At 50.9% G+C, this 14207-nt stretch overlaps 1 long non-coding RNA gene across 1 annotated transcript in view; it reads right to left on the bottom strand.

The window, feature by feature from the left end:
- LOC144239225 (uncharacterized) overlaps nt 1-10417 on the bottom strand; it is a 55114-nt gene extending 44697 nt beyond the window's left edge. The window contains exons 1-2 of the long non-coding RNA XR_013337344.1: nt 9842-10417; nt 6953-7072 (exon numbers count right to left, since the gene is read on the bottom strand). This is a non-coding gene — a long non-coding RNA (uncharacterized LOC144239225). The remainder of the gene's footprint in view (nt 1-6952; nt 7073-9841) is intronic.
- Nucleotides 10418-14207: the final 3790 nt, after the last annotated feature.

Below are 14207 nucleotides of genomic sequence, written 5' to 3'. Positions count from 1 at the left end.
CCCGCCCCCATAAGATGAAGCCTTGTTCCCCTGGAGCTCATCCTCTTTGACGATGAAAAAACCTGTCTCAGCCCAGGGCACCATCAGGGCACCCTCATCCAGCACCCAATTTGTGCAAGGACAGAAAGGCTGGTGGCTTCCCCGGCATGGGACAAACCGACAGGCACCCCAGCTCAGGAGTGGAATTGCCTGGGGTCTTGGGTGGGCCTGATAGCGTTCAGTTTCCCTCTGTCCAAAGTCCGCTTCCTTCCCCTGGCCCTGCCACCCCTTCTGGAGGGTTTGTTCCCTGGAGCCTCTGCTGATAAATGCCACGCTCCCTGATCCCCATCTCAAACTCTGCTACTCAGGACCCCACCTGTGACAGATGCTATTTGGTACCTACTCCTGAAATGCATTCAAAAGTGACAATAGTGGAGATGCTGAGCTTGTAGCGAAGGCACTCCATTTAGGCTCCTAGAGATGGAAATAGTTAAGTGGTGTGGTGGCCTTGAGAATGCTCCTGTGAATATGGTCCCTTACATGGCAAAGGGGAATACGGTTAGAGATGAAATTAAGGTTGCTGGTCAGCTGACCATAAAGTGGGGAGATCATCCTGGATTATCGGGGTGGACTCAATGTAATCACAAGTGTCTTTAAAACTGACAGACAGAGGCAGAAGAGGAGGGTCTGAGAAAGAAAAGAGTGTGGGTCCAGCTGGCTTTGAAGATGGAAGGAGGTGGTGGCCACTAGGCAAGGAATGCAGGTGGCCTCTAGAAGCTGAAAAAAAGCAAGAGAGTAGATTTTCCTTTCGAGCCTCCTGAAGGAATACAGTCGTGTTAACACCTTCATTTTGGCCCCATGAGACCCATGCTGGCTATCTGTAAAATGCAAGATAGTAAACTTGTGTCTTTAAGCCATGAGGCTTGTAGTACTTTGTTACAACAGCCATAGAAAAGTACCACAATGGTATGACACCCTTTTGGGAAGCCAAGGACATATGTGTGAACAGCCATAAAATATTTCTAACTTTTTATTCCCCAAGAAAGGCCCACCCCCGAGTGGAGTCTGACAACATCAAGCATTACAGAACCATCGAGGCAGAGAGCCCCCTCTGGGATTTCTCAGATGACACCACGAATACACCTGCACAGCTGTAAAGGAGGGCCTGGAGAATATCAAACTGCTGGGAAAGGACAATTTCTTCCCCTCTCAGTACTTTAAAGGCTGGCTCATTCTGAGGAGTTTTCATCAACTTTCTATCTTGTGGTTTCCTTTGCTAGTCCTGACTTAGCCTCAAAGAGGTTCTTTTATTTGAAAATGTGAGGTACCTTTTGGCCTTAGATCAACATGAATCATGGTTGAGATGATGCATTTGAATGATGTATTGATTAAGTATTTCAGAAACCAGTGTTTTTATTTATATATAGGTGTGTGTATGCACGCGTGTGTGTACACATACATATAACAAATATGTATTTAAGAAAACCCCAAATCACTACATCTTTTCCCTTAGCCTGGTGTCCAACTTTTTTTTTTAATGCTTATTTTAAAATTTTGAGAGAGAGATAGTGTGCATGTGGGCTCTTATGAGCAGGGGAGGGGCAGAGAGAGAGAATTCCAAGCAGGCTCTGTGCTGTCAGAACAGAGCCTGAGGAGGGGCCCCAAACCAAGAAATCATGAGATCATGACCTGAGCCCAAATCAGGAGTCACCTGATTAACCAACGGAGCCACCCAGGTGCCCCTGGTGTCCAACTTTTGAGAAGCTTCTGCATAGTGGAAAAGATCTTTCAAAATTCACCCCCAAGACACAGGGTCTGGAGTACAATGAAGACAATGGAGAAATAAGGGGAGATTAAATAGGAAGGTTATCCATGTGGGAGAAATGTCTTCCTTCCCGCTTAGGGCACTGTAAAGTGTCTGGTGGGATACAAGTATTTCCTCTTTAGTTCATCCAGCAAACACCTACTTTCCGGCCTCCACTTCCCTGGGCCGAAGCAGCTTCACAGACGCACAGTGAAACTGGGGACCCGTGGCCTTACAGTGCAAAACGATGGACTCTCAGGTTGGAATCCCTGGAGACTGGTCCCACCCACCAGGCCTGAGGCTGGGTATAGGAATCTGATTTTTCATCAGGCCCTCTGGGAAATTCAGACTGAGGTCGTTTGTGGACTGCACTTTATGAAAGTCTGCCCTTCTGGAATCCCCAAACAATCTCACGATCAGGGTTCCTTTGCAGAAGCGGCTGATGGATTGGCTTCCACCGTAAGTGGAGAGTTGGAGGCCTCCTCTTCCCTTCCCCTCCAGGGAATTTTAAGAAGTTAATCCATTCCATAAATAAAGTCTCCATTGCAAGTCAAATATTTATTTCCTACGTGGAGTGGGAAAGAGTCCCTTTTCTATCAAGCCTCATTGTGACATGGGTTGAAACAGTGCCGATGGAAACTGATTGCACTTCGGGAGATTTTTATTATGTGCTTTTGACTAACAAAGGGGAGAAAAAAATCCAATTAAATTCCAGGAAGGAATGACAGAGAGCGAGCATAACGGGGCCATTTTGTTCCAAGCAGGTCCCCCTGCCAGAGCAGAGACAGTGGGCAGAGCTAACTCACAGGCAGACAGAGGGGGATGTGGAGGGAGAGGGGCCAGAAGACCTGCAAGCAGAGAAAGGTGTGGCTGAGGTCAGAAAAGACGCTGGCAAAGGGTCCCCATGTTCCAAAAACATGCAGAAGATTGAGAAACTTCAATGTGAGAAGCTGTTTTAACAGAGTAAGACTAGAGAGATTCTGTGTTTTCAGGCTGGAAAGACAAGGGCTAAGAATGGAGGATAGTCAATGGTCTGAATCCATTGAACGAAGAATATAAGTGGTTGCTGAGCACAGACAGAGGGATCTGTGGTGGGGGTGGCATTTATCAAGGAGAGTAATTGAAAAGGAGGAGGATGGTGGAAATGATGAGGAAGAATAAGAAATGATGATGACAATTTACACCTTCGATGGGGGCACTGGACGCTGTAGGACACAAGGGCTCCATGCTCCATGCCTTTGGGACCTTGGAGAAGAGAGGGCTTGAACATACTTGCTCCCTGCAAACTGAGCCTGGGGAACTGCTGTGTGGTCGCTGCTGGCTCTGGTTCGGCAGCCATAGGAGGTGAGGGAAGCTCAGGCTCGGTGAGAGATGTAGGTGAAGGTCCAGAAGGTTCAGGCCTGGGGCCAATCTGAGTACCAGCTGGCATCCCTCTAGTGGCTTGAGGCACATACCCTTTTATCTCTCTCTTTTTTGCCATTTATAATAAAAAGCATAGCTTCAATTTTTTTTTTTTAATGAGAGAGACAGAGCACAATTGGGGGAGGGGCAGAGAGAGACACACACACACAGAATCTGAAGCAGGCACCAGCTTTGAGCTGTCAGCACAGAGCCTGATGCAGGGCTCGAACCCAAGAACCGTGAGATCATGACCTGAGCTGAAGTCAGATGCTTAACCAACTGAGCCACCCAATTTCCCCTAAAAAGCACAGTTCTAATCAAAGTAGAAGATGCACATTGGAAAATAGTCCAAACTACCCACTGGGGTTGTCATGAAAAGCGATCAGCCTTTTGCCAACCCTTCCCACTGCTGAGTCTTCAGCTTCGGAGCCAACTGTTTCTTGTGGCCATTTGTCCTGGGTCTGGGGCATCACTGGGTTCAGAGATGTTCAGTTATTGTATGGAAACACAGGGTGCAGCACAGGACCCATGAGATGCTAGATGCTGTTTCTGACAGGGGCAGACAGAATAGGTCTTGGCAAAGCAGGGGCTTAACAACTTTTTTCTTTTTTTTTTTTTTTAAATGTTTTATTTATTTCTGAGAGAAAGGAGAGAGAGACAGCACGAGCAGGGAAGGTTTCAGAGAGAGAGTGAGACACAGAATCTGAAACAGTCTCCAGGCTCTGAGCTAACTGTCAGCACAGAGCCCGATGCAGGGCTCGAACCCACGAACCGTGAGATTATGACCTGAGCTGAAGTTGGACGCTTAACCAACTGAGCCACCCAGGCGCCCCTTAACAACTTTTTTCTTGACTGTGACTGTAATGACGTAAGAGTGATCAGTGACATAAAAGTAATAAGAGTGATGATAGTAACAATGGTAAGAGGACACTTGAATGAGGATTTGGTGAGGACCAGGAGAACCTGGCTCAGTCATTTCCAGAGATGAACCTTTCTGGGCCTCTAAGAACTGTGAGGAACCAGCATCACATTTTTCAGACAAGCAGGTTCAGAGGGATTAGATACGCGCCCCTGACCACTCTCATGGATCACCGTGTTGGGGTTTGAGCCCCAGAATTCTGACTTCCTCTCCTCCACTGACAAACAGAGGAGCTAAAAGTCTGAGAAGTCAGGGGATGAACCCAGCAGTCATACACATAGGGGGTGATGGAGCTCGTTCTAGAACCGAGGTCTTCAGATGCTGGGTTCTTCCCGTGTGCTACCTCCCTCCTCAGAGGCTAGCCTCTGAAACGCTGCCTGTGACCCAGAAGAACTTCAGAAGGATCCAAGAAGACGAAAGAGCGAAGTCCAGGCCGCTGGCCCCTCCCAGTGTACTTAAGTAAGGCGCAGGCAAGGCCAGGCCATTTATTTTCAGGAACAGCCTAATGATCACCCGGCAAGTCTAGTTACGGATGTGGTTCATCAGGCCACCTGGATATACTGGTGCGAAAGCTCACAGTCCGTCTCAGGCTGATGGATTGCCCGAGTTATTAATACGGAAAAGGAGGGAGATTTACTTTCGGTAGCGGAATTAAGGTGCTTCAGTGCACCCTGGACTAGTTGTTTTAAAATAACAGGGGACCGAGTTTCTCTTGGAAAAGGACTTAATTTTTATTGAAAACCTACCACCTTCAAATGGCCGGGAAGTTGAAGAACTATAAAACTGTCAAACAGACCCATTATTAAAAGCTTTATTTGACAAATCTCCCACTGCTGGGGTAACTCGTGCGTTTTTCCTTCTCGCTCACAAGAAATAAAACCACTCACTTATGCAAACTGCTGACAACGAATGGAAACAAATGGACTTCTAAACACGAGCAGAGACACCCAGTGCCTTCCACCGCCTAATGGAAGTTAGAGCCCTTTGCAAATCTCGGGGCGGCTCGGCCAGGGCGGTGGCTCCAAGGCTTCTCATCTCCCCGGGGTTCAGAGCCGAGGAAGACATCCTTGTCGCTGGAAGGCTCTGTGTCTCGGGCAGGGAGAGGCGCTTTTTAAGTTCCTGTTTTCTGTCACTATAGGACAAACGACCACATTGAGTGTAGAGGCTCAAAGCCCTCCCCGAATCCCTTGTGCTTTCTGGGGGTCGAGGATGCAGGAGCGATGCAGGTGGTCCTTCGCTCAGGATCTCATGAGGTTACAACTGGGGTATCAGTAGGCCCAGATGAGAAGGGGCTCATGTCCTCTCGTGTGTGCTTGCTGGTGGCGTTCAGTTCCTTGGTATTGGAGCTTGAGTCCCTTTCTCTGTTGGCTTCTTGTTGGCTCTTGCCCAGAGGCCAACCTCAGCTCCTAACCCGATGTGCCTGACACATGAACTTCTCTGACATGGCCACGTCCTTCATTCAGCCACAAAGAAGAGTCTCTGGTAGGTCAGGGGGCAAGATGGAGTCGTACACACTGTAAGTACTGCAGCTATGGAAGGGGTGGCCCATCACCTGTGCCACATTGTTGTTTAGAAGCAGGTCACCGTCTAGCCCATACTGAAGGAGAGGGGTTATGTCAGAACGTGAGCATCATAGGGGCCACCTTTGAATGTGTCTACCAAGCTCCCTAAGTTTGATTAGATCTCCAGGCCAATCTGATAAGAGTCGCCAAGTTTAGGGGTGCTACCATACACCTTTAGAACATACTGATAATCACTGTGATGTCTACATAGCTTACAGTTTGGAAAATTGTGTCTACCAATCCGTGTGTTTTGAATAATTGGTCTTCCCCTTAAACAAAGACTTTCTTATCGACAGTCATGCCCATTCGGTGCCATGCTTGATCAAAAGCTCTGATGAGCATTTAGAATACAGCAATCTAAGTAAATGTTCAGTGAATTAGCATGTGTGGATGTTTTTCTTTTTGGGTAAGTGTGCAGATGTCCTTGGGAGCAGACAAGGAGGGGAGGCAAAGGCGGGGATGGAGGGAGACACAATGCGAAATTCTTGCACACCAATGACACAATAGAATTCAGGGGTTCCCAACCTCAGCATTATTGACATCTGGTCCAGATAATTCTTTGTGGAGGGGAAGTGTTAGAATGTTTCACAGCATCCCGGGCCTCTACCCGCTAGATCCCAGTACCACGTGCACCCCAAACCTCTCCAGATATTGTCAAGTGCTCCCTGGGGAGGACAACAAAATGTCTATCAGTGGAGAAGCAGTGATAAAATTCCAGCACCAAGTAAATGACATTGACTTTTTAGGTGGTCTGAGATGTTTTACTTGGACCAATATATAACTGCTTATTTATAAATGCTAGAACTATCTCACAGGGTGCCTCTGCTCTGGGGAACCAGGATAGCTGGCTAATGACATGGGCTTTGGAGTTTGGGAGATGAACGTTCTGGTGCTTGAGTCCTGGCTCTGCCACTTGCCAGCTGTGTGACTGGGAGAAATTTTTAAAAATTGCGCCTATTCTCGTCTCTGTATCTGCGCAATGAAGACAGTGACCCATCTAGCTGTGCCTGAGTATACAGAACCGACGTAAAATGCTTAGTGCAAAAATGACGCGCAATGTCTTAGTCATTCTTTAGAATGTGTAGACGCCTGGGCTGTCTTAGGCTGGCTGTTTTCTCCCTTTACCCTTTCTGGATTTAGGACCTTGTTGGGATGGAACAGTGGGAATAGGACAGCCTTACTGGTGGACCCAGCTACCTTGTTCAGGTAAAGATGACCGGGAGGTGTTGGAACATAAGGGCAGACCAGCTTTGATGGGGAGAGGAGGCAAGTCGGGGGGGCACTCACAGTGATGGCAGACGTCCTCTATCATTGCAAGGACTCTTCTGTGATGACATTTCCAAAGCTTCCCTCTTTTCCTCCTGCGGGAGCTTCCTTTCTGCTGGCTGCAGACTAATCCTTATGATTCTGTTGATAAAAAGTATTTTCATGCATTAATTCATAGTGCAGTCTATATGGATTATCACAGTTAAATATATACAAAGTAAGTTTTCTATTTCAACTATTCAAAAAAATTTTGTTTTTTTTTTTTCTTTTGAAAGACAGAAAGAGACAGAGCATGAGCAGAGGAAGAGCAGAGAGAGAAGGAGACACAGAATCTGAAGCAGGTTCCAGGCTCTGAGCTGTCAGCACAGATCCCAACTCAGGGCTCAAACTCATGAAGCGTGAGATCATGACATGAGCCAAAGTTGGATGCTTAACTGATTGAACCACCCAGGCGCCCCATTTCAACGGTTTTTTAAAAATGTATATTTGTATATTTTGAGAGCAGTAAAGTGAGCACGGACGCTTAAGAATGCAGAGACAGAGAGAGAATCCCAAGCAGGATCTGCACTGTCAGCACAGAGCCCAACTGGGGGCTTGAGCTCTCAAACTGTGAGATCATGACCTGAGCTGAAATCAAGAGTCAGACACTCAACTGACCGAGCCACCTGGGTGCTCCTCTATTTCGACCATTTTTAAACGGAGAGTTCTGTGGCACTAAGTACGTTTAGGTTATTATCCATCTCCAGAGCGCTTCTCACTGTCCTCAGCTGAAACCCTGTCCCTGTTAACTTCCTTTCCCCACTCTGAGCCCCGACACCCACACTTCTGCTTTCTGTCTCTGAATCTTCAGGTGCCTCATATGGGTGGAGTCACACAGGATTTGTCCTTCTGTGACTGGCTTATGCGTCTCTCAGAGTAATTTCCTTAGGGTTCCTCCATGTTATAGCATGTGTCAAAATGTCCCTCTTTAGACCTGAATAATATGCTGTCATACACACAGGCTGCATTTTGTTTCTTGAGTTATCTGCTGATGGATGCTTGGGCTGCCTCCACCTTCTGGCTGTTGTGAATAGTGCTGCTGTGATCGTGGATGTGCAAATACCTGTCCTTGCTTTCACTTATTTCGGGTGTGTACCCAGAAGTGCCATTGGTGGGTCATATGGGAATTCTACTTTGAATGTTGTTGAGGAACCGGTGTACCATTTTCTGCTGCACCTGCATTATGTTACATTCCCACCAGCCACACGTTCAAATTTCTCTGCGTCCTTGTGGTTTTGATTTACATTTCCCTAATGACCAGTGCCGGTGAGCATCTTTTCAGGCGTGTATTTATATTTTGAGCAAGAATTCTAGAAGACTCCAAAACTCCCTGGTGGAATTCCAGGTGGCTATGAGGAAGAGATGGCTTTAGACAGTTGGACCTTCCGGTTCGGAACCCCAGCGTCCAGAGCACACAGTCCCTGCTTACGGCCTGCGTGAGGTCATCCCCACTGCTCCAGGCCGTGCAGACCCCCTCAGAGCCCTCCGCTCGTTCATCTTGCTTATCAAGTGACATCCCGCCTACAAAGTCTGCTGAGAGGAGCACTAGCCAGATGCCGTCTCTTTAATATTTAGAAATGTGCCTTAATAAATCCTAGCTCTTTCTGCGTGTTGCTATCTGTAATCGTGGTCTCCGGTTTTCTGGGAATTCAGTGGGATGGTTTCTTATCTGTTAGCTTGTCAGAAACAGGCGTGAGGACAATCAAATGTTCATCTATTCGCATCTGGTGTTCTGCGGGGAACGGCGTTTAGACCCCTACCGTGCTTAACTGTATAAATGGTTTCTATCTATCATCTAAATCAGAACTGCTTACGTGCAGAGGAAATTGCATCAGATAGAGATCCACACAGGATCGTTGCTGGGGACCACTGGGACCTGGGACAATTCTCACCATCGTCCTTTGTTACTTTTCCCGCCCTGATTCCTGGTTGAACTTCGCCTTTTGGTCACTGCACGGTGATGCCTGTGTGTGTGTGTGCGCACGCGTGCCTGGATCTGCTCCTGTCTGCATCTTGTACTTCTTGCTGGGTCTGTCTATACTGGTGGATATTAGGGTCATACATCACACCCTGCATGTGTTTATGTGCACGACGTGCTTTTGCGTGGTTTCTTGGTGTCTGTGCTCACGTGTGACATCTCTCTGCTGGTTTTTGTGTCTCTGTGAATACCTGTGAGGGCCCTGTGTGTGTGTGTGTGTGGGGTCTACACCTGGGGCTGCCTGTACCTGGGTGTGTGTGGGGTCTACACCTGGGGCTGGCTGTACCTGTGTGTGTGTGTGGGGGGGGTCTACACCTGGGGCTGGCTGTCCCTGGGTGTGTGTGTGGGGTCTACACCTGGGGCTGGCTATACCTGGGTGTGTGTGTGTGGGGTCTACACTTGGGGCTGGCTGTCCCTGGATGTGTGTGTGGGGTCTACACCTGGGGCTGGCTGTCCCTGGATGTGTGTGTGGGGTCTAGACCTGGGGCTGGCTGCCCCTGGGTGTGTGTGTGGGGTCTAGACCTGGGGCTGGCTGTCCCTGGATGTGTGTGTGGGGTCTAGACCTGGGGCTGGCTGTCCCTGGGTGTATGTGTGGGGTCTAGACCTGGGGCTGGCTGTCCCTGGGTGTGGGGGGGTCTAGGCCGGGTGTGGGTGTAGTGTGTGGGCGCTCCTGTCAGGTGAACCCCTTCCTTTTCCATAGCACCCCTCTTCCGTGGACGGAGGCACAGCGCACGTTGCCCAGCCCGAGGAGAGTGACTGGCGTGCGGTGTTGCGGCCCCCGGCAGCCGTCTCCGTGATGCGCCCGAGGCTTGGCTGGCGGGGCCTCCCCAGACGGCTCCCGCCCTTGACCCCGTAGGGCCGCGCGCAGAAGCCCTCTCACAGGGCGAGGTTACCTGTGTCCGAATCGGCTGCCGGGCGCCTCCAGGGCCGCCTCCACGGGTCCCACCAAGGAAGGCGCTTCGAGGTGACACGAAACAGTCCATCCTCGGGCCAGCTCCAGGGGCCTCCCTGCCCGGACACTTCCGGGATCCACGGCACTGTCCTTCCTGTCTCTCGGCTAACCGGCTCCCTCCGAGCCCCTGAGGCGTGGGGGCGGGGGGCTCCCCCTTCACGTTGTGCTGCTGGGGCCAAAAGGAGGGTGGCAGCGTTTCTCTGTCACCGTCCCCACAACCGTCCGTTGGCACTTGGGCTGACGTGACGCCTTACGGGGTACAAGAGCCTACGGCTTTACATGCACGCCGCCTTCACCCCCAAAGTTAAACCCTCAGCACAGGAAAGAGGAACGTCCGTCTTCTCAGAAGTCGCTGTGACCCGACCATCGCCCCGAGTCAGACACGACGCTCAGCCCTTTCCATTAGCCGAACTACGTAACGGGCACCACAACCCTACCAAGCAGATATTCTAACTTCCCCCATGCAGCGGACACGAACACAGGTGGTTCTAAAACCGTGGAGCTCCCGGTTGTTTTAAAATGGCGGAGGCCCTGGGAGGTTCTGAAGGGGCGGAGCTCCGGGGGCTGTTCTAAAGGGGCGGAGCCCTCAGCGCCTAAAGGGGCGGAGCTCCGGGGCTGTTCTAAAGGGGCGGAGCCCTCAGGGCCTAAAGGGGCGGAGCTCCGGGGCTGTTCTCAAGGGGCGGAGCCCCCGGGTCCTAAAGGGGCGGAGCTCCGGGGGCTAGTCTAAAGGGGCGGGGCTCCGGGGCTGTTCTAAAGGGGCGGAGCCCTCAGGGCCTAAAGGGGCGGAGCTCCGGGGCTGTTCTCAAGGGGCGGAGCCCCCGGGTCCTAAAGGGGCGGAGCTCCGGGGGCTAGTCTAAAGGGGCGGGGCTCCGGGGCTGTTCTAAAGGGGCGGAGCCCTCAGGGCCTAAAGGGGCGGAGCTCCGGGGCTGTTCTCAAGGGGCGGAGCCCCCGGGTCCTAAAGGGGCGGAGCTCCGGGGGCTAGTCTAAAGGGGCGGGGCTCCGGGGCTGTTCTAAAGGGGCGGAGCCCTCAGGGCCTAAAGGGGCGGAGCTCCGGGGCTGTTCTCAAGGGGCGGAGCCCCCGGGTCCTAAAGGGGCGGAGCTCCGGGGGCTAGTCTAAAGGGGCGGGGCTCCGGGGCTGTTCTAAAGGGGCGGAGCCCTCAGGGCCTAAAGGGGCGGAGCTCCGGGGCTGTTCTCAAGGGGCGGAGCCCCCGGGTCCTAAAGGGGCGGAGCTCCGGGGGCTAGTCTAAAGGGGCGGGGCTCCGGGGCTGTTCTAAAGGGGCGGAGCCCTCAGGGCCTAAAGGGGCGGAGCTCCGGGGCTGTTCTCAAGGGGCGGAGCCCCCGGGTCCTAAAGGGGCGGAGCTCCGGGGGCTAGTCTAAAGGGGCGGGGCTCCGGGGCTGTTCTAAAGGGGCGGAGCCCTCAGGGCCTAAAGGGGCGGAGCTCCGGGGCTGTTCTCAAGGGGCGGAGCCCCCGGGTCCTAAAGGGGCGGAGCTCCGGGGGCTAGTCTAAAGGGGCGGGGCTCCGGGGCTGTTCTAAAGGGGCGGAGCCCTCAGGGCCTAAAGGGGCGGAGCTCCGGGGCTGTTCTCAAGGGGCGGAGCCCCCGGGTCCTAAAGGGGCGGAGCTCCGGGGGCTAGTCTAAAGGGGCGGGGCTCCGGGGCTGTTCTAAAGGGGCGGAGCCCTCAGGGCCTAAAGGGGCGGAGCTCCGGGGCTGTTCTCAAGGGGCGGAGCCCCCGGGTCCTAAAGGGGCGGAGCTCCGGGGCTATTCTAAAGGGGCGGAGCTCACAGGTTGTTCTAAAAGGTTACCAAAGCCTACCAGCTCGGCAGAATGTGCCCAGAGTCCAAACACTCCTCTCTGCCCACCGCCACCACCGCACTGCAGCCCGGTGTTACCTCTCCTGGATATTGCAACAGCTTCCTGAAACGGCCGCCTTGGCTCTGCGGTCTCCCCCAGCATCCCCTCTCCACGCAGAAGCCAGAGAGATCATGAACGCGGAGGCATTAAGTCTGGTCACATTGCTTTTCTCTTCCAAGCCCTCAATGACTCCCATCTCACTCAGAGCAAAAGCCAGACTCCATCCTGCAAGACCCAAGTGATCTGACCCCCGTCACCTCGCCGGCCTCGTTAGCCCTTGCTTCCCCACCCCTGCTAGCTCTGGCCGCGCTTATCTCACTCATCCTCAGAAAACCTGCCGGGAACACAAACACGCCGTGGTTGCAGCTCTTTCTGCAGCTGGACTGTCTCCCCGGACCCGCCTGGCTAGCTCTCTCACTTCCTTTCCTCAACAGGAACCTGCCCTAAAATTTCAACTGCTCCTCACCTGCTCCGAGCCCATGACTTTATTCCCCCCCCTCCCCCAGTGCTTATGACTACAGATTTTATTTATTTATCTGTCTCCCCACTAGCAAGGGCATAGGGATTGCTGTCTGTGCATTACCACCGTGTACTTCGCGTACAGTAGACACTTCGTTCATGTTTGCTGAGTGACGTATATATGGCAACACACATGCACTACAAAATTTAAAAGGAGAGAAAATTTTGTTGCCAACCACTGCCTTTAACCACACATTTTCACTCCCAGAGTGAATTATCCTGTATCCTTCCAGAGATGTTTTGTATAAGCCAACATCTGTGTGTATGTGGGTCTCTGTCTCGGGCTCTGTCGCTGTCCCTGTCTCTCTCTCTGTCTCTAGGTAGGTGTCACTATCTGTAGTAGCATCACACACAGTTTTTCATCCTTCTTTCTTTACATGCTATCTTGGTCAACTTTTCCCATGAGCACATGCAGAATAGCTGCAATCTTCTTTCTTTTTTAAGTTTATTTATTTAAAAAAGTTTTAATGTTTATTTATTTTTTAATGTTTTTTATTTATTTCTGAGAGAGAGAGACAGTATGAGCAGGGGAGGGTCAGAGAGAGAGGGAGACACAGACTCTGAAACAGGCTCCAGGCTCTGAGCTAGTTGTCAGCACAGAGCCCGACACGGGGCTCGAACCCACAAATCATGAGATCATGACCTGAGTCAAAGTCGGATGCTTAACCAACTGAGCCACCCAGGTACCCCTAATGTTTATTTATTTTTGAGAGAGAGAGAGAGAAAGACAGAGACAGAGACAGTGTAGGAGCAGGGGAGGAGTGCAGAGAGAGAGAGAGAGGGAGACAGAATCCGAAGCAGGCTCCAGGCTCCGAGCTGTCAGCACAAAGCCTGATGCAGGCCTGGAACTCACGAACCGTGAGATCATGACCTCAGATGCTTAACTGATTGAATAACCCAGGTGCCCCATATATTTATTTTTGAGAAAGAGAGAGAGAGAACACCAGTTGGGTCAGGGCACACAGAGAGAGGGTGAGAGAGAGAATCCCAAGCAGGTTCTGTGGTGTCAGCACAGAACCCAAAGCGGAGCTTGAACTCATGAAAATGAGATGATGACCTGATCCCAAACAAAGAGTCAGATGCTTAACCGACTCAGCCACCCAGATGGCCCTCTAGCTTCAGTCTTTCAAATTCCTGTCTCTTAACAATTGTACGGGTCTGCATATATCGTTTCTCTGCTCCCCTAGTGACCGACTTTTGGGCATTTTCTAATATTTTGCTCTTGTAGACCACGACGACAGTGAACAGCACATGTCGTTTCTCACAAATTCAAGTATATCCGTGGAATGAATTCCTAGAGGTGAAATTGTTTGGGCTTACTTAAAAAAAAATATCAGTTCTCGGCAAGTTCAGCTTTCTTGAAGCAGATGTTCAAGGCAACGCTGATACAGAGGTGACGGGGCTCCTATGTTTCATAATGTCAGAATTTAAAATCGACTCATTATGCGGTTATTGGAGAAGTCACAAAGACTGCTACATCAGAAGCCTTGTAGTCTCCTCTGTCCCCCAACCTTGGGAGGGTGCCGTGAGTCTCAGAGGCCGTAAAAGGCAGAGAGTTTCATGGGATGATTTTCTGTTAAGAGCAGCATAAGACCTAATTTTCTTTAAAAGCAACCCTGAGGTCAGGACTGACCGCCCAGACTATAAACATCTCTAATTTTGACTTTGCCTATTGTTTCAGAGGTTCTTTTTCCTCTTCTTGTGCTGCGGGATTGGATTTGGGGAGTGGGGTGGGGTCTTCACAGCTAGGGACAGAGGAGAGAAAGAGGGCACTCGGAAAGTCAGTCGTGCTTAAGCACAGAGGAAAGTTCTGGACATTCCAGTTTTCCTTTCTGTAAAATGGGGATAATAAGATCTACCTCTCACAGGACTGTTCTGAGGATTTCATTAGCTCATGCATTCATTTGTTAAACATATATATATATATATATTTTTTTT

This window comes from Crocuta crocuta, unplaced genomic scaffold, assembly GCF_008692635.1.
Source record: "Crocuta crocuta isolate KB4526 unplaced genomic scaffold, BGI_CrCroc_1.0 scaffold16, whole genome shotgun sequence".
NCBI lineage: Eukaryota > Metazoa > Chordata > Mammalia > Carnivora > Hyaenidae > Crocuta > Crocuta crocuta.
Note: the sequence above shows the minus strand (reverse complement) of the source record. Positions and strands in the feature narration are given on the sequence as shown.